This window comes from Ovis canadensis, chromosome 1 (assembly GCF_042477335.2).
Source record: "Ovis canadensis isolate MfBH-ARS-UI-01 breed Bighorn chromosome 1, ARS-UI_OviCan_v2, whole genome shotgun sequence".
NCBI classification, from domain to species: Eukaryota; Metazoa; Chordata; class Mammalia; order Artiodactyla; family Bovidae; genus Ovis; species Ovis canadensis.
The window spans coordinates 215,768,098-215,788,659 of record NC_091245.1 but is presented as its reverse complement, the minus strand read 5'-3'; the positions used below and the strand labels follow the sequence as shown (position 1 = coordinate 215,788,659).

General features: G+C 36.6%; 1 protein-coding gene and 1 non-coding gene across 4 annotated transcripts in view; one reads left to right on the top strand and one right to left on the bottom strand.

Annotated features, from left to right (window-relative positions):
- NAALADL2 (N-acetylated alpha-linked acidic dipeptidase like 2) overlaps window positions 1–20,562 on the top strand; it is a 1,648,032-nt gene that overhangs the window by 278,866 nt on the left and 1,348,604 nt on the right. The gene's annotated exons all lie outside the window — the stretch shown is intronic.
- Window positions 4,148–4,276, bottom strand: LOC138431642 (small nucleolar RNA SNORA56). Its single transcript, XR_011253793.1, has one exon. It is a non-coding gene; the product is annotated as a small nucleolar RNA SNORA56 (small nucleolar RNA).

Sequence of the window (20,562 nt, the reverse complement as noted above, 5' to 3'; positions counted from 1 at the left end):
CATTTGTTACTTAAAGGTGGTGGGACAGGAATTGGTATGGAGTGCTATGGAATTGCTATGCTTTATACATCTTTATTGGGTTGTTTCAATAAGCTTTTTACTTTAGTCAAAATGTAGTAGAAATTTTTTGTAAGTACATATGAACTTTGGAAGCAAATAGACTCTATACTCATTGAGCTTATTCTTTATTTACTAGTTAGATTGAGAAATTTGCTTGACCTGCCTTATCCTCAATTCCTATATACTTAAAGTGTGGATGATAATGATTATTCCCTTCATGTGGCTGATGTGAGGATTAAATGAGCTGTATGAAAATTCAAGAGCATAAATAATTTGACAGAGTATACACCCTTAGTCAGTGGAAATCATTCTATCTTGTATAAAAGGGGCATTAATCTAATAGTGCTCTTTGCCCAATCTGCCTATGTCTATTTAACAGTTTCCCCAGGAAGTTAGGGCTTCCCTGGTGGCTCAGAGGTTAAAGCATCTGCCTGCAATGTGGGAGAGCTGGGTTCGGTCCCTGGGTCAGAAACATCCCCTGGAGAAGGAAATGGCAACCCACTCCAGTATTGCCTGGACAATCCCATGGACAGAGGAGCCTGGTGGGCTACAGTCCACTGGGTCGCAAAGAGTCAGACACGACTGAGCGACTTCACTTTCACTTTCCAGGAAGTTATGGTGTAGGGGAAAGGACTGTTTACGACCTTAAAGGCATGGAGAACTGAATTTAGTAAGATTGGAAGTAGGATTGACATAGCATTGTATAAGTAATAATGTCTTAAAAAAATAGTTGATAGTCAAGCTGTTGTTTAGTTAATCTTCATAAATTTTTTTTCATAGGCAGTCTGACAAATTTACACTGTGACCAATTATAAAATGATTGTTAAGCCAGTCAAGCTGTCAGAGTTGAAATGTTGCTATATCTTGAGTTACATGGGTACCTGTATTTTGTTAATTTATCTAAAATGCATTAGACTTCTGGCATATAGCTAGAAATTTATTTTGGGAAAAGATGCAATCTCTTAGTGCTTCCTGCTTGTCCATAATGGCTTGATGAAATATGCACTTGAGACAGAGATTCTCATCTTTGAAATGCTTGGAGTTTGAGAGCACTCAATCTTTAGAGCTTGACCACTGGCATATCATTTAACTTCATATATTAGTGTGTTTTTATTCTTTTTCAATGTATCTTATTCTTGAAGCACACTAAAGAAGGTAACCATGTATTTCCTACTGAGAGATAATGTCACAATTTCAGTGCATAATTAAAAATTACTTCATAGCAATTCCTTTTACAGTATTTCAAAGTGTTATTGAAACTTGTTTTTGTTTCCTTTCAGTAGATTTAAATGCACTTTGATTGCATCATTTGTGATATATATTTAGCCTTCAAGTTAATTTTCCATTTGAAAGCACCTCATCATTTGAAAGGGAATATGTTTCTTTTTTTTAAATTCAAGCTGCCAGATGTTAGGTAAACTCATGGATATGGAGTGCTCTGTGATAGCTATCATTTGAGGATCGTTTGCCCTGTGTCTTCCTTTTTGTCTTTCTCCAAGCATGTTCCAGTGTCTCCTTTCAAAATGACACTCACTCCCATTCAGAGGCGCACTATTTAAGTGTATTTGATTTTGATTTTATTGTTCTGTTACTTTATGTGTTTTGACAGTTGTCTGAAAACAGATATTCAAGAAAGGACTCCTGATTTCACCCAAATATTACAGTTTTACAATTTATTTGATCATAATTCTGTGAAGAAATGTATTGTTATTATAGTTTATTTTCATTGTTTTACTTTAAATTTAGAAGTCTAAACTCAACTAGTAATGTCTGCTTTTGGCTATTTTTGCCATGTTCAAAATAACATGCTACCTGGAAAATAATATGATATCACTTGGTCATGAGATTAAAAAAAAAAAAAAGAAGAAGAAGAATGTGATAAACTGTGTAAATAGATCATTCATTGAAGTAATGTTTTAAAGCGCCCAAACTAGATGCTGTGTGTACTAGTGAGGAAAAACAGACATAGAACTCACATATGCAGGAGTAGTCTTGTATATCTTATGTTCTAGTGGGGATACCATTACTCTTGCCTGGAGGATCCCATGGGCAGAGGAGCCTGGTAGGCTGCAGTCCATGAGGTCGCAAAGAGTCGGACACCACTGAGCGACTTCACTTTCACTTTTCACTTTCATGCATTGGAGAAGGAAATGGCAACCCACTCCAGTGTTCTTGCCTAGAGAATTCCAGGGACGGGGGAGCCTGTGGGCTGCTGTCTATGGGGTCGCATAGAGTCGGACACGGCTGAAACGACTTAGTAGCAGCAGCAGGAAGATCACACCAACAAATAAAGAGGAAAAGCAATTTCCTTATAATCCGTTGGATGGATTGGACTTAGGTAAGTATGGAGAAGAGGCAATTGTATTTCAGGTAGATGGTACAGAGTAAGTAGGAGGCACTGAGGGATTGAGGGAATGCCGAATAAATAGGCTCTGAGAGACATGGGGAGAAGCAAGAAGAGGTGAGGGAAGTAAGCAGGAGCCAGGCAATCCTGCAGAAAATTACAACTGTGACTAAAGAAGAACGAATACCTGGTACTTAGAATTCAGTGACTGTTAGATGTATTTTTAATGTCAGTATACCCATGTCAGTTTTTAACATTACCTGGGGTTTCCATGTTTAACATACAGATACACACCTTACTGCATATACAAATTTAAGACAAACTTTTACAGTTATATTGGTGATTAAGAAGAGCACAATTATTTTATATGGTATAGATTTAGATGTCATCTAAATCATTCCTCTTTCTCCCTTAGAAACTTAATTGTAGCTAGCCAGTTCAAGATGAACCCAAACATTACTTTTTATATTAAAATTCAACTGTCTCTCCATGGTTTCAACTATATGATTATACTTTGTATATCATAGTAGAATATTTAATTAATTCCCATCGTTTTAAACTAATGACTAATTTAAATTTTAAATAGTCTGTAATTAATTTTCATAGCTCATAGAAAAAATACTGAATGTCTTACTAAGTTGCAGTTGAATAAGCTCTCCTCTTACTGAACACAAGAACTCCATGATATTAGCAGTAGGAATGTATATCAGCCATTAGGTCTTCAGAATTCTTCCATCTATCATGGAATAGTTCTTCAGCTCCTTCTAAAAATAGCTCCTCACTGTTGTTGTTCTCTTTACTATTATATGTAGACTATATGTAGGGTGTTTCATTTCTAAAATTGAAGACAATTATTATCTTGGTAATTGGGTATACTCCTCTGTGGGGGTGTTAGCATTTAAATCTGTCAGCATCAGCTTATTGATTGTTTTCAGGGTCAACATTAGAAGCACCATCAATAATCTCAGTACAATATAATGCTGCGCATGGTGCAAAGTATTTATTCGCTGACTTGAACCTTATAATGTCAAGGGGAAAGCATAGTTAATAGGATAAGTACTTTTAGTGATATGGGAGCAGATATAGCAAATAGACTCATGGTATTTATATGTCTTAATCATATTATTTTTTCCTTTATAATGTGCTGACATGAGAAATCATTTTCTATCTTTTTTCAGTAAGGTTTTTCTTTCTTCTTCCAGCTGACAGAGTGCTTAAAGTGGTCTCCACTACTTAGAACCATTTCCACTTTTATGTTCTTCTTCTTCTTTTGGTGGTGTCACTGTCCCCATCTCCAGGCTCACCTGCACTCTCTGGAGGAGCTTTGGCCTTCTTGCCCTTCTTTTTCTTTTCTTTCTTGACCAACCGTGGAGCTACTGGAGAGGTTTTGTCACTCTCACTCTCTTGTTTCCTGATTTGGAGTTTTTATGCATTAGCAACTGATGGCACCCCACTCCAGTACTCTTGCCTAGAAAACCCCATGGATGGAGGAGCCTGGTAGGCTGCAGTCCATGGGGTCGCAAAGAGTCGGACACGACTGAGCGACTTCACTTTCACTCTTCACTTTCATGCATTGGAGAAGGAAACGACAACCCACTCCAGTGTTCTTGCCTGGAGAATCCCAGGGATAGGGGAGCCTGGTGGGCTGCCGTCTATGGGGTCGCACAGAGTTGGACACGACTGAAGTGACTTAGCAGCAGCAGGGGGCTTTTACTGCTTTGGCCATGACCTCTCTCTGGCAAGTAATATATGGCAACTCCAAAGTCACCATGAAAACACTGATGCTAAACAGAAGAACTAACCACTTAACTATTGCAGATTGACTCCCTATAGAGTCTCACAAGCCAGACTGGAAAGGGATAACTGCTGCTTTTTCTATTTTACATTCTATATTTTACCCTTGTGAAAACAAACATTTAAAAATGTATTAAATTTCAATTACTTTATATTTTATACTTATTCTGACATACCTGCTTGGTGTTAGACTCAAAAAGAAGCCCAAAATGTCCACTTCAATAAGAAATTCAAGGTAAAGAGAAATTTAACCAGAGTCAAATATTGAATTATATTTAAAAGAATAAATAATATAAAAAATTTCAAATATTATACAAACTTTAGTACCCCAATACAATTGTAATTTATACATATTTATAAGTAGAGATACTGGTATAGATAGATATAGATTATGTATGTTTATATGTAATTAATATACATTTACTTTTAACATTTTTCAGCCTTTTGTTATTTCCTGAACTTTTTGCTTTAGCACTAGAGACTAATATTCATCATATTGTGCATGAAATTTAAAGTGAAAATGAGAATCTGTTTTTTCAGAGCAATAGAGTATTTAATGCTTGGGTTGTACACAATAGCTTTGATTTTTAAGATTATATTAGGGAGAGTTTTAAAATAAACATTTATATTCATTTTAATTTTTAATTTAATTTTTATTAGATTTCAATACATTAAATTTAGGGAATATCCCCTAGAGAAGGAAATGACAACCCACTCCAGTATTCTTACTTGGGAAACCCTATGGACAGAGGAGTCTGGTATGGTGTCACAAAGAGTCAGACCTGACTTAGGGAGTAAACAATGACAACAAAGACTACTATGGCAGCTCACTGAAGAGGGACTATCTTTCACAATTGTGTTCTACAATTTACAGTTATAGATAGTATCTGGGAAGTCATATGTTGATTAACTGAGTGGTTCTTTTATCATTCAATACATACTCTTGATCAAAATTCTTTGAAAACCACGAATGGAATTTTTTTTTTCTTATCCTTGTAAGGGACTTGACTGAAACTAACAAGGTATATCATGTTTAACAGTGAAACATTAGGTAAATTCCTATTAAGTCAGAAAGACAGAGTTTTCTTATTACCTGGCCACTGTGATAAAGAGTAATTTAGTTGTGGATTGTTATTCTTAATTAAAATATGTTGTTTACTTCTTACTCTAGAAATAGTTCTTAGAGACAGTGCTTTGTAAGGGCAAAAATTAATTTTGGAGTTTGAATCCAGCATTAGCTATTTAAACTTGTTTGAAGACAGTTAACGTATTTTCTTCAGAATCGTCATCTATAAATGAGTTAAAACAACAACAACAATGGAAATCTCTGTCACAGTTGTGAAAAGAACACCCTGAAGATAACATGAAAGCACTTTGTAAGTAGCAGGGCAATAATAGATGGTATGATTACTAACAGAAATAATGAAAACACTAAGTATAATATTTCTTTTTTGCTAATTATGAAAACATTTTATTTCCCCTCATTCTGCTTGTCCATATTATTTAGTATTCTCTCTAAATATGCCACATTTTTTTCCACTCTGCCTTGACATTTGTTAGTTTTTTCCCTATTGCCCTTTTTCTATTTTCTCTGTTCATTAAAATAGTCCTCAGCCCTCAAGATCTATAAGTATACCAATTATCCTCTGCATTACTCTTTAAATTCCACACTCCTGCTTTCTTTTCTAGTTGGAGCAATCTCTTCCTCTTCTGGCCATCATGGAGCTTCTAGTATTCTTTTTATTAATTACTATTTTTGTTTGCCTCTAAATCCCTTGCCTCTCCAGTACAGTCTGTTAATCAGCAGTATGAACATCACCAGGGAGCTTGTTAGAAGTGCAGAATTCCAGGCCGCACCCTAGACCAAGATCCCTGGGTGATTCCCAGGCATATCACTGTTTGAGAAGAACTGCCCTAGTTCATTACAATCTCCTTGAGGCGGAGGCATGGTAAAGGACAGCTTCCGGTTTTGCTGTAGTACCCTTCACAAGACTATACATTGTACAATGCTTTACATATAATAGGTGTGCCCTAATGAGTGTTGAGTTTAATTTTATTTTTATTATTTGAGGTGAGACAAATCATATTTAGGAAAGTTCAGATGTTAGGACAGGCTGTTCTAAAGTTAGAGCAAGAAGAAAGCTATTCATTATTGATGCTACTCACATCAACTAATCAATATTTCTTGGTCATCAACTACTACTGTACTTTTTCATGCATAAAATATTAGTATGGATCCTTGATCTTATAAAAAAAAAGATCTTCAGTCTAACCTTCACCTTCAAAAAAATTCATTTAGATAACTGAATCATAATATGGCTGCTTTGTCACCCTTGTAAATATTTAATGTATGCTATTGGAAGTCATGACAGAACTTTAAGGCATTGTACATTCAGAAATGACTGGTCAATATCAAGATATGATTTCATTAAATTATTTAAACAGGTCAATCCATCACTTGTCTTAATTGTCTATAAAATAGTGAAAAATTTCATAAGCATCATTTTCTGATTTATAATTAAAGATGATTTTATACAGTAAGAGATTTTCTTTTCCAGTGTATGACTTAAATCAATTGTGATATTTTTCTTTTATATGTTTAATTTACTGTACTTTTCTGTGTAGAATTTCATCAAAAAATTAAGTGTTATGAGTACCATTAAGTCATTTTTACCTGCCTGTACTCACTAATTGCTGTGGATTAAATTAGGCACATCTTTAAGTGTAGATGGTTTCTTTCCATTGCCTAGAAAGTTGCAATGTGCTTCTCTTACTATCAGCTGATATGTGCTTTGGGAATAGAAGCTAATTTTAACATTAGCCCAAGCAAAATGTAATTAGGACGGCTAATCTGCTGAAAAGTACCCCTAGCTAAAATCTCTTTTTTATGTAATGCTATTTTAATGGAAATGGCATTTTTATGAAGTGCAAGTGACAAAGACATGAATGATGCCTGTGAGCCTTTAATTTTGTGTGTTTCCTAATTTATTAGAAAAGGTGAATAGAAACACTCCACTCCTACCATTTTGGATATGAAATAGATTTTTAAGGTAGAATTCTTACTGTAAGCACTCACTTTTACTTAAAATAATTTTTAAAAATACCAAACCTAGGTCCTAACTGATTCTTTAAAAGGGCAATGTGTATGTGTGTGTGTGTAGCATGACAACCATTAGTAGAACGGCTTTGGGAATTATGTTTTCTCATTACTGCCCTTTCTCATTACTGTGGATGATTGAAATTGACTTTGCATGTGCAAATTTCCTTTCATTTTCTTTAAGAATAGATACTCTGAATTTAGGATTTGGATATTAAGGGCAATTAAAGAGATTAATAATTCTCTTATAGATAACAAATAATATCGATACCACAAGCTATGAGTTCTTATTTTATGCTGGGAACTATGCTAAGTATTTCAGGCTTTTCTCACTTGATGCTGTAACAATTTTGTGAGAATACTCTCATTGCATAGATTATGAAGACTCAAGTTCAGGGACATTGAGACACCTAGTAAATGAATGGACAAGCTAGGATTTTATTCTCTTTTGGCCTAAAGCCAATTTAATATTCTTAAAATAGGCTCTAGAGTCTCAATAAAAAATTTGTTTCTTAACACTGTGCTGCTGCTGCTGCTGCTGCTAAGTCGCTTCAGTCGTGTCTGACTCTGTGAGACCCCAGAGATGGCAGCCCACCCGGCTCCGCCATCCCTGGGATTCTCCAGGTGAGAACACTGGAGTGGGTTGCCATTTCCTTCTCCAATGTATGAAAGTGAAGAGTGAAAGTGAAGTCACTCAGTCATGTCCGACTCTTCGCGACCCCATGGACTGCAGCCTACCAGGCTCTTCCGTCCATGGGATTTTCCAGGCAAGGATACTGGAGTGGGGTGCCATTGCCTTCTCGGAATACTGTGCTAGAAACCACAATGACAGAGAAACATGTATATCTGTTACTGTTGTTTTCCTCTTAAATTGTGTCTGAAATGAATTTGGGACTTTAATTTTCACGTTACTAGATTGTAGGTTAAGTTTGAAAGACTTTTGCTTTGAAATCTGAAATGTCTGACTCTGTGTGACCCCATGGACTATATATAGCCCACCAGGCTCCTCCATCCATGAAATTTTCCAGGCAAGAATACTGGAGTGGATAGCCATTCCCTTTTCCATGGGATCTTATTGATCCAGGGATCCAACCTGCATTGCAGGTAAATTTTTTACCATCGGAGCTACCAGAGAAGCCCAAATGTTCAAAACCTTCTATGAAACACAACTTTACTTTTTACCTATTAGACTTGTGCTTAGGTGATTGTCTAACTAAATGGTCCTCAGAATGCAATGCTAATAACTTACCCAATTCTTTGTCAAAACTCAAGTTCTTTCTGAAATGATTCTCTTTCTAAATTTAACAGTTTCTTTGTTTTGCTAACCCAGGCTGATTTCACCATTTGACTTTAATTTGAATCTGATAAAAGTTATAATATTCTGAATTTTGATTATATTACACCCTATTTTAGAGATTAAATCATTTTGATTAAGGCACTCAGCACTTTGGCTTCATGAAATAAGTGGAGAGTTAGTAATTACAAAATTAGACATGTGAATCCATATTCTGCCACTTACCAAGGGTATCTACTAGGGAGAGTGTTTCCAAAGCAGTAGGGGGCTAAAGTAAAACTTATAGAAGGGTCACAGAATAGCATCCCAGGATATTTTAATTTTTAAAGGAAAACACAAAGATATTTGACATCTGTCAAACATCTATTGAATACTATGCAAATTGCTATTTTGAAGTTCATTGTTTCAATGTTAGATTGTACTATATCTCTTTGATGCTCTCATATATTTTTGTTGTTATTTAGTCACTAAGTCTGGAGAAGACAATTGCACCCTACTCCAGTACTCTTGCCTGGACAATTCCATGGGTGGAGGAGCCTGGTAGGCTGGAGTCCATGGGGTCGTGAAGAGTTGAACAAAACTGAGCGACTTCACTTTCACTTTTCACTTTCATGCATTGAAGGAAATGGCATCCTACTCCAATGTTCTTGCCTGGAGAATCCCAGGGATGGCAGAGCCTGGTGGGCTGCCGTCTATGGGGTTGCACAGAGTCGAACACGATTGAAGTGACTTAGCAGCAGCAGCAGCAGCAGTAGTCACTAAGTCATGTGCAACTCTTTTTATGACCCCATGGACTGTACCCTGCCAGGCTCCTGTGTCCATGGAATTTCCCAGGCAAGAATATTGGAATGAGTTGCAATTTCTTTCTCCAGGAGATCTTCCTGACTCAGGGGTTGAACCCATGTCTCCTTCATTGCAGGTAGATTCTTTACCATTGAGCCACCAGGGAAAGCCATCATATATTTACAAAACTGGATTTTAAGTTTGATTGCTAAAAGCAACTACCATATGAATAACAGTATAGAAAGGAAATGAATATGGTGGTGTCCAGTATTTCTCTTTTTTTATTGTTTCCAATTTAATTTATTAACAAAAAAGAATTTATTTTAAATGTGCTTTTATGAAGCATGGCAGGCTACAGTCCATGGGGTTGAAAAGAGTCAGACACAATGGAACGACTAACAGAATCTTTCTTTATTTCTATATTAAGCTTGTAATTCATCAAGTTAGAAAAATGCTAAAACAATTCAAAGAAAAGGAAAGAAGAATCAACAAAGACAAGAACAAGCAATACTTCAGGAAATGCAAAATGTCAGAGCTGTTTTTTTTTTTTCATTTTTTGAAATAAATTTTTAATTGGAGGATACTTTTCTCTTCAATTTTGTGTCAGTTTCTGCCATACATCAAAATGAATCAGTCATAGGCTATATAAGTCTCTTCAAAATATGGTGTTGAAATAAATGAATATTCACATATGAAAGAATGAATTTGGATCCTTACTTTACAATACATACAAACATCAACCCCAAATGGATTAAATATTTAGATATAAGACATGGAAATATAAAACTCTTTGGGGAAAATGTAGGGGAAAAGCTTCATGGTAATGGTCTTGGCAGTGACTTCTTTGATACGAGCTCAAAAGCACAAAGAAGGAGAAACAGAAAAGTGGGACTATGTCAAACAAAAATCTCCTACATAGCAAAGAATACAAATGACAGAGTGGAAAAACAACTTCTAGAATGGGAAAATTTTTTCAGACTGTATACATAATTAGGGGGTAAATATCCAAAATATATAAGGAAGCCCTTTAACTAAAACCTAAGTAAAAGTGAGCAAAAAAATTTGAAAAGACATTTCTCCAAAGAAGCCACACAAGTAGCAATTGGGTATATTTGATTTATACTTATTTTTCTAAGATTTAGGTTCTTTATTTATAATCTTTCTTCTTTGTTAATATAGGTGTTTCAGGTTATAAATTTCTACTTAAGCTCTGTATTAGCTGCATGCATGCTAAGTCGCTTCAGTCGTGTCTGACTCTTTACAAAGCTATGGACTGTAGCCTGTCAGGCTCCTCTGTCCACGGGATTCTCCAAGCAAGAATACTGGAGTAGGTTGCCATGCCCTTCTCCAGGGGATTTCCAAACCCCAGGGATTGAACCTACATCTCTTAAGTCTCCTGCACTGGCAGGCAGATTCTTTACCATTAGCTCCATCTGGGAAGTCCAAGTATTAGCTACATTCTGTTAGTTTTGGTATATTATATCTTCATTTTAATTTTCATTTATCTCAAGCTATTTTCCATTTTTCTTTTGATTTCATCCTTAAACCATTGTTTATTTATGAGGATATTGTTTAATTTCCAAAAACCTGTGCATTTTCCAATCTTTCTTTGTTACTGATTTCTAATTTCAGTCCCTTGTCATTGAGAACATACTTTGTATTGCATTAATTATTTAAATTTATTGAGACTTGTTTAATGCTCTAGTATATGAACAATTCTAGAAAATATTCTTAAGGAGAATGTCTGTTCTGCTGTTGTTTGGTGTATTATCCTATTAGGTTTAGTGTCATTCAGCCTTCTATTTCCTTATTGAAATTCTGCTAGGTGCTCTATGCATTATAGAATGTAAAGTCTCCAAATATTATTGTCTGTTTCTCCCTTTATCCTGTCAGATTTTACTTTATATTTTTGGACACTTTGCTTTAAGGCACATACATGCTTTTTATATTTTCCTACAAAATTTATGACCAACCTGGATACAATATTGAAAAGCAGAGACATTACTTTGCCAACAAAGGTCCGTCTAGTCAAGGCTATGGTTTTTCCTGTGGTCATGTATGGATGTGAGAGTTGGACTGTGAAGAAAGCTGAGGGCCGAAGAATTGATGCTTTTGAACTGTGGTGTTGGAGAAGACTCTTGAGAGTCCCTTGGACTGCAAGGAGATCCAACCAGTCCATCCTAAAGGAGATCAGCCCTGGGATTTCTTTGGAAGGAATGATGCTAAAGCTGAAGCTCCAGTACTTTCGCCACCTCGTGTGAAGAGTTGACTCATTGGAAAAGACTCTGGTGCTGGGAGGGATTCGGGGCAGGAGGAGAAGGGGACGACCGAGGATGAGATGGCTGGATGGCATCACCGACTCAATGGACGTGAGTCTGAGTGAACTCTGGGAGTTGATGATGGACAGGGAGGCCTGGCGTGCTGAGATTCATGGGGTTGCAAAGAGTCAGACACAACTGAGTGACTGAACTGAACTGAACTGATCTTCTTGATAGTTTGATTCTTTTATTAAAATAAAATGTCCTTGTCTCTAGTAACATGTTTTTTTTTTGTTCTAAAATCTTTTCTTTCTAATAGTATTATAGCCATTCCACTTTCTTATGGTTGCTGGTTGTGTGATACGCATACTTTTGTAGACAGCATATAGCTGGATGTTGTTTTATGTAATCGAACAATCTCTGTCTTTTGATTGGAGTGTCGCATTTAATGTTTATTAGATAGTTTTTGATATAACTGGATCTACATCTGCCCTTTACTTTTGATTCTATGTAACTCTCATGGGTTTTTTGTTTCTCTGTTCCTTCTTACTTCATATTTTTTGCATAAAGTGTTTTCTGAAGTAACATTTTAATCCCTTGAATGAGTTTTTATCATAGTTTTTGAGATATTTTCTTAGTAGTTTCTCTAGTATTTAACCATATTTATCTCAGTTTATTATAATATACTTCAGATTTGTACTTAATTCTGAGATTTAGAACTCTTAACATCTTTATAGGTATTGCATTTTATGCTATTATTTTATATAGATTTCCTCTTAACTTCTTTATAGGTATTGCATTTTATGCTATTATTTTATATAGATATTACATTTCTATATTTTACTAACCCAACAATATGTTATTATAATTATTACTTTATATAATTTGGTAACTTTTACAGAAGCAGAAAGAAAAAAGAGCAAGTATTTATTTATGATGTTTGTTATATTTACCTTCTTATTTAACATACCTTATTCTTATCTATTCTTATGAATTCAAGTTAGCATCTGGGATGGTCATGGTTTTAGCAGGGATATCTTTGACTTTCTATTTCACCAGTTTCTCTCTTAATCTATGTACCTCTGTCCATATCACCCCTAGCTGTTAGGCTCTGATAATTCCAGGTACAATTTCTGAGGTCAGTCACTGAGGTGTTGTAATCTTGATAAGGCTCTTATTAACTGTCATTCCCCCTGGTCCTCTCTAATAAACCAGTTGGCTTATGGTTTAGCTTATTTCTCTCTTGAAGCTACCACCTTTTCTTACTTGCCACTGAATATCCATTGTTGTTTAGGGTAACCTTAGGCTTAAACTTCCCTACACTATGTTCAATATAAAATCAGTTCCCTTGGGAGAACTTCAGATATCTCTGTTCTGATAATCTGTTCTTCCCTTAGGCACAATCTCCAAATAATGACGAAGGAATTGGGAACAGGTTATGTGGCCTGGTCCCCCTGGAGTACCACTCACTTGCTCACTTCAGTTGCTCAGTCATGTCCGACTCTGCAACCCCATGAATCACAGCACGCCAGGCATCCTTGTCCATCATCAACTCCAGAGTTTACTCAAACTCATGTCCATCAAGTCGGTGATGCCATCCAGCCATTTCATCCATGTCGTACCCTTCTCCTCCTACCCCCTATCCCTCCCATTTCAGGGTCTTTTCCAATGAGTCAGCTCTTAGCATGTGGTGGCCAAAGTATTGAAGTTTCAGCTTTAGCATCATTCTTTCCAATGAACACCCAGGACTGATCTCCTTTAGGATGGATTGGTTGGATCTCCTTGCAGTCCAAGGGACTCTCAAGAGTCTTTTCCAACACCACAGTTCAAAAGCATCAATTCTCTGGCGCTCAGCTTTCTTCACGGTCCAACTCTCACATCCATACATGACCACTGGAAAAACCGTAGCCTTGACAAAATGGACCATTGCTGGCAAAGTAGTGTCTCTACTTTTCAATTTGCTGTCTAGGTTGGTCATAACTTTCCTTCCAAGGGGTTAGTGTCTTTTAATTTAATGGCTGCAATCACCATCTGCGTGATTTTGGAGCCCCCAAAATAAAGTCTGACACTGTTTCCACTGTTTCCCCATCTATTTCCCATGAAGTGATGGGACCAGATGCCATGATCTTCGTTTTCTGAATGTGGAGCTTTAAGCAAACTTTTTCACTCTCCTCTTTCACTTTCATCAGGAGGCTCTTTAGTTGTTCTTCATTTTCTGCCATAAAGGTGGTGTTATCTGCATATCTGAGGTTATTGATATTTCTCCCAGCAATCTTGATTCCAGCTTGTGCTTCTTCCAGTCCAGCGTTTCTCATGATGTACTCTACATATAAGTTAAATAAGCAGGGTGACAATATACAGCCTTGATGTACTCCTTTTTCTATTTGGAACCAGTCTGTTGTTCCATGTCCAGTTCTAACTATTGCTTCCTGACCTTTATATAGGTTTCTCAAGAGGCAGGTCAGATGGTATGGTATTCCCATCTCTTTCAGAATTTTCCACAGTTTCTTATGATCCACACAGTCAAAGGCTTTGTTTTTTTTTAATATAGATTTATTTATTTTAATTGAAGGTTAATTGCTTTATAATATTGTATTGGTTTTGCCATACATCAAAATTAATCTGCCATTTGGCATAGTCAATAAAGCAGAAATAGATGTTTTTCTGGAACTTTTGCTTTTTCCATGATCCAGCAGATGTTGGTAATTTGATCTCTCATTCCTCTGCCTTTTCTAAAACCAGCTTGAACATCTGGAAGTTCATGGTTCACGTATTGCTGAAGCCTGGCTTGGAGAATTTTGAGCATGACTTTACTAGCGTGTGAGATGAGTGAAATTGTGTGGTAGTTTGAGCATTCTTTTGCATTGCTTTTCTTTGGGATTGGAATGAAAACTGACCTTTTCCAGTCCTGTGGCCACTGCTGAGTTTGCCAAATTTGCTGGCATACTGAGTGCAGCACTTTCACAGCATCATCTTTTAGGATTTGAAATAGCTCAACTGGAATTCCATCACCTCCACTAGCTTTGTTCATAGTGATGCTTTCTAAGGGCCACTTGACTTCACATTCCAGGATGTCTGGCTCTAGGTGGATGATCACACCATCATGATTATCTGGGTCATGAAGATCTTTTTTGTACAGTTCTTCTGTGTATTGTGCCACCTCTTCTTAATATCTTCTGCTTCTGTTAGGTCCATACCATTTCTGTCCTTTATTGAGCCCATCTTTGCATGAAATGTTCCCTTGGTATCTCTAATTTTCTTGAAGAGATCTCTAGTCTTTAGCATTCTGTTGTTTTCCTCTATTTCTTTGCACTGATCACTGAGGAAGGCTTTCTTATCTCTCCTTGTTATTCTTTGGAACTCTGTGTTCAGATGCTTTTATGTTTCCTTTTCTCCTTTGCTTTTCACTTCTCTTCTTCTCACAGCTATTTGTAAGGCCTCCCCAGACAGCCATTTTGCCTTTTTGCATTTCTTTTCCATGGGGATGGTCTTGATCCCTGTCTCCTGTACAATGTCACTCCATCCATAGTTCATCAGGCACTCTATCTATCAGATCTAGTCCCTTAAATCTATTTCTCACTTTAACTGTATAATCATAAGGGATTTGATTTAGGTCATACCTGAAGGGTCTAGTGGTTTTCCCTACTTTCTTCAATTTAAGTCTGAATTTGGCAGTAAGGAGTTCATGATCTGAGCCACAGTCAGCTCCTGGTTTTCTTTTTGCTGACTGTATAGAGCTTTTTACCATCTCAGGTATAAAAGCAGAACGCTGTGTGGAGTAGTAGCCTTTGATCTTTTTGCCTTGTCTTTGTTATCATGGAACTTCATTCTATAAGTAAGCTGGATTAAAGGCTACTGAGTTCCAGTATTCTTCATCTGTCATGCTTGTCATAGAAGCTCTGTGTTATGAGTGGGGACTGTTTGGAGAAAGTGAATCCCTGTCTTCTTGGTCACACTCGCCTGGAATTTAATCTGTGCAACACAGAGAAGGAGGAGGATGAGGTATGCTTGTGGTCTGGCCCTCCTGTGGAGATATCATGGCCTGTGTCTGAGTGTCGGAGGGACAGGGAGCATTGAATTTTTAACCCCATCTATGGGACTCAGCTGGTAAAGAATCCGGCTGCAATGCGGGAGACCTGGACTCGATACCTGGGTTGGGAAGATCCCCCGGAGAAGGGAAAGGCTACCCACTCCGGTATTCTGGCTTGGAGAATTCCGTGGGCTGTATAGTCCATGGGGTCACAAAGAGTCAGACAGGACTGAGCAACTTTCACTTTCACTTTCTTTCATTTGGCCTGTAGTTTGAATCACACAGAGCTGGTGGGAGGGAAGGAAGGAAGCAGGCTGTGGCTCAAGCAACAGATTGTTACTGTTTGTACTGAGATTGAGTAGATTTTCTTGAACAAATGTTTCCTTTTATACTGTGCACCTTTAGGACAATTTTCATAAACTTTAAATGCTCAGTTTTTATGTGATTTTTATTTGTTATGGCTGTCTCACTGGAGAAGGGAGTCTGGGAGCTCCTAATGTTGCCAAATTAGATGTTGTACATTACCTTTGTCTTTTAGCCTTGGCATCATGGAAAAAATTACTGAGATGCTAAGCTTACCATGAACAGAGAAAGTTGGGCATCTTTAAAGACAAGTTACTAAAACTATCCCCATCTCAAATGTTTCATAATTAAAGTAGGGATAATATATGGTTTTGGTATTAAATGAATTACAGCTATAAGTACTCCTTACCTATAAGAAGCCAATACTAAATTTGACTTTTTATCTCATATGCTTTATAAGGATAATATATACACTATATGTAAAGTGTTATACAAAATTATGTACTTCTTAATATAGCTTTTAAATATTTTCCTACTTTGCTCCATTTTTTTGTTAGTTAAACCCGACGATACAGTAACTGATATTGAGTATCCTCTTTGTTGAGGCAAAGGTGAATTCATGCTTTTTGTGAAATTCAGCATGTAGATGTAAATAGAAGCCAGTTTAAAAAAAAAAAATGAAAATCAATGCTCGGCATCCCTTTAAGGCTGTGATCAAAGTAGAAGCCTCAGTAAGTAATATTTCTTGGGGATTAAAACCCAGTAGATGATAATTGTCCAACGTGCCCTTGACCATTAGTTCTTCACATCTGGTCATTACTCACCAGGATTTTCTTGGCCTTGATCATTACTACCTAATTTGAGTCCATTTAGAACTGAATGCCAAAGCCCATGCAGCTTGAATGTACGAAAGCCTGCTGTTTTATGACATGGAGAGCTTACTGCATTTCATTTCCTTAATTCATGTCAAGCTTTCAAATGGTTTTACTTAGAAGTAGTAGTCTACAGGGCCCTGAGTCTTAAAACACATTTTGTCTATAAGCTCCAAAAATATTTTCTAAAATATTATTTAGATTATGAATTGTTCATGTTTCAGTTCTTATTTCACTAACAAGAAAATTTCTAAGTCTAGTATTCAGAATCTATGACCAAAAAGATAATACAACTTTTATTTTGTTTCTTAGTTGAAAAAGTATAGATAAACAATACAACAGGGATGATGTTGGAAAGGTCGATGTGACATGGTATCTTTGAATTGCCTGTAAACAGGTAATAATACTTGTGTACTATTCAGAGTTGGGGGTGAAATTGAAAACTAAGAAAGGAAATAAATTCTTCTTTCATAAAATCTCATAGAACAGTATTTATGATACAGTCATTTAATATATGTACAATTGTAGAGAATCTATATAATTGTTTTATACAAATGTAGGAGTATATAGAAGCCAATATATAAATAAGTTCTTAAAGAAACTGTACAGTAAATTTTCAAGCACTTTTTCAAAGTTAAAAAATTAAGATGAATATTAGTAAAATGAGGGAGAGAGGTATAGACAGCAAGGAATACAAAGAATAATATAAAGAATGAAAGATAAAGAGGAAATTCAAAAGTCAATAAGTCGGCATACCGTGGATAATGATAACATCTGTGTGTCTTCCAGAGTGTTTTGTATTTAGTTGCCTTCCAATATCCTGCTTCTAGTTAGCAATCATTTGACTGAAGAAAGAGGAAGCCACACCCACTCTAACTCTATCCTAAAGGGGCTCATTACAAAGATCTTGAGAAATAACAGGGAATTCATTTGTCAGCAATTTCATTGGGCTTCATGCAAACTGGAAAAATGTAGTTTCTTCTATCTTTAGGACATTTATTCTTTTCTCTTTATTTCTTTCTTTACCCATTTATTTTATTTACTTCTGCAAACTGATTATCTTTGCAAGGGCCTCAGTCCTGGCTGCTTCATAATTTCAGTCCATATGTTACTTGATCCCACCTAAGCGCCAGCATGGATCCTCTTTTGCTGTACAGTCCCCATCTCTTCTTCTTAATCACTGACTCAGAATCTCTGACCCAATTTTAAATTTCAGATAGAGAGAATATAATTTGCTGAACGTGTATAAGTTGTCTGCTTTTAGTCAAATTACTATGGTTGAAAGGGTGACGTCTATGATATGTTGCTGTTCTTTAGAAGGCTGTAGGCTGAACTGGTTCTTTAAGAAAATGAGATGTATTTACATATCTACTATGTGCTGTCTAGTAAACTCCTTGAGGGAAGATATCATGTCTTATTAATTTCTTTCCCTAGCACCTTGCACAGCACCTTCTTCTCTTCAAGGGCAGTTTGCATTTCTGTCTCCAGGGAGCAGTACTGTTGACATAAATGAATAAAAAATTCCAGTCCCTACTTTTTAAATGGATATCATCAAGGTAACTTGCCTTGGAACAATAGTTAACTACTTTTAGAAAGTGGACTTCGTTGAGCAAACTTTGAAAACATTTTCCATTCCTGGGAATGAAGCAACCAAGAGTAGCACCTATCCAATATTGTAGACCAGTGATTCCCAAACTGTTTATAGTAGTTTCATTTATGCCAAAATTTTACACAGAATAAAAATAAATTATATATATATATTTTGCTGTATATTTGCTATAATATATAATATATATATTATATCTATATATATAGAGAATGCATAGTTAAAGCAGGTGTAAACTGTCAAGCTTAAACTATTGACCTTCTTTGCTCTGTTCCTCCTCCAACATGCCCACTGCTAAACCTAGAGGAACATCTATAGAATCCAAGGGCTCCAGAAATCATTGCTTTTAGGTGAGAAGCAAAGAAATTTTATTCCAATTTTCTCAGGGTTTGAGAATGTTTATAATTTTGCTGCTGCTGCTAAGTTGCTTCAGTTGTGTCCGACTCTGTATAACCCTGTAGATGGCAGCCCACCAGGCTCCCCTGTCCCTGAGATTCTCCAGACAAGAACACTGGAGTGAGTTGCCATTTCCTTCTCCAATGCATGAAAATGAAAAGTGAAAGTGAATTTGCTCAGTCGTGTCTGACTCTTAGTGACCCCATGGACTGCAGCCCACCAGGCTCCTCTGTCCATGGGATTTTCTAGGCAAGAGTACTGAAGTGGGGTGGCATTGCCTTCTCCATTATAATTTTAAGCACACAAAAATAGGATACAAAAATTTTTGTGAAGACAGAAAAGAATTTTATTGTATAATTTTTCCATAGAAACTCATTTATTCACTAAACTTGTATGCTTGATCATACAATATGAACATATCCTGTATCCTGTGCTTGATGAGAGCATGTGAAATGCTGCTCTGACAGTATTAAATTAACATTTGTCTTTATACTGGTGCCCTTGTTTACTGCATATGTTACTAACAGCAACAGTTTAAGGGGCTCTGTAGGACTGGAGAAACCATGCATTCAGGATGCCTGTGTGCAGTTGATAACAGTCCAGTTACATGCCTATGAATGTAGTCAGGAGACAGATCTGTAGATTTGCTTCTCCACATTCTGATACCATGAGCTAATGGGAACAAGGTTTAAGGGGTCTTAGTGTGTTAATGGGCTTCCCAGGTGGCTCAGTGGGTAAAGAACCGGCCTGCAATGCAGGAGACACTGGAGATATGGGTTCGATTTCTGGGTTGGGAAGATTCCCTTGGAGTAGGGAACAGTGACCCATTTCAGTATTCTTGCCTGGAGAATCCCATGGACAGAGGAGCCTGGCAGGCTACAGTCCATAGGTCACAAAGAGTTGGACATGACTGAAGTGACTGAGCACACACAGCACAATATGAACCAGACAAGACCTCTGTTATCATATGTACAGAGCCTACACTAGAACTATGTGAAATGAGAACGTTTCAATTTCATTACACTTAGTGCAATGTAGACACTTTACTTAGAACTGTCAGTGGAAAAGAACTGGCAAATATTTCAGTACTCAGAATGAGTTCAGGAGTTCATGTTCTTCCACTCTCACTTTTCTCCTGAACCATGGACTTAAGACCACCGTTGGTATAACAATTGGCTCTTTTTGTTTCTGTTTGGTGTTTTTGATTTCCCTCCTACTCTCCAATATGAATTAAAACTTTGATTTTCCAACAAAAATAGCAAACTATCTGAAAATTGTATAGACTGCATTACTAGGTTAGTATAATAATATTGTGCTGAAGCAAGAAATAAATAATTCTGCATACACTGGAAAATGTTATAAAGTTTTTTGCCTGTGAGAATGCAATGTTGGAATAGCAATTAAAAGAATCAAATGTGTTTGTCTAAGCCTAATGTATCTTCACAGAACTGTAGATGTTAGAACTAAAAGGGAACTTAGAATTCATTGTTGGCATTATGATTGCCTGCTAGGTATCCATTCATTTTTCTGAATTTGCAACAGAATTTCAGCCTTGTTCAGGGTGGAAATGTGCCCAACTTCAACTAATGGAAGTGCTATACCTCTAAGGAGCTTTTAGACATTTTGAGAGTCCCTTGGACTGCAAGGAGATCCAATCAGTCAATCCTAAAAGAAATCAGTCCTGAATATTCATTGGAAGGACTGATGCTGGAGGTGAAGCTAAAA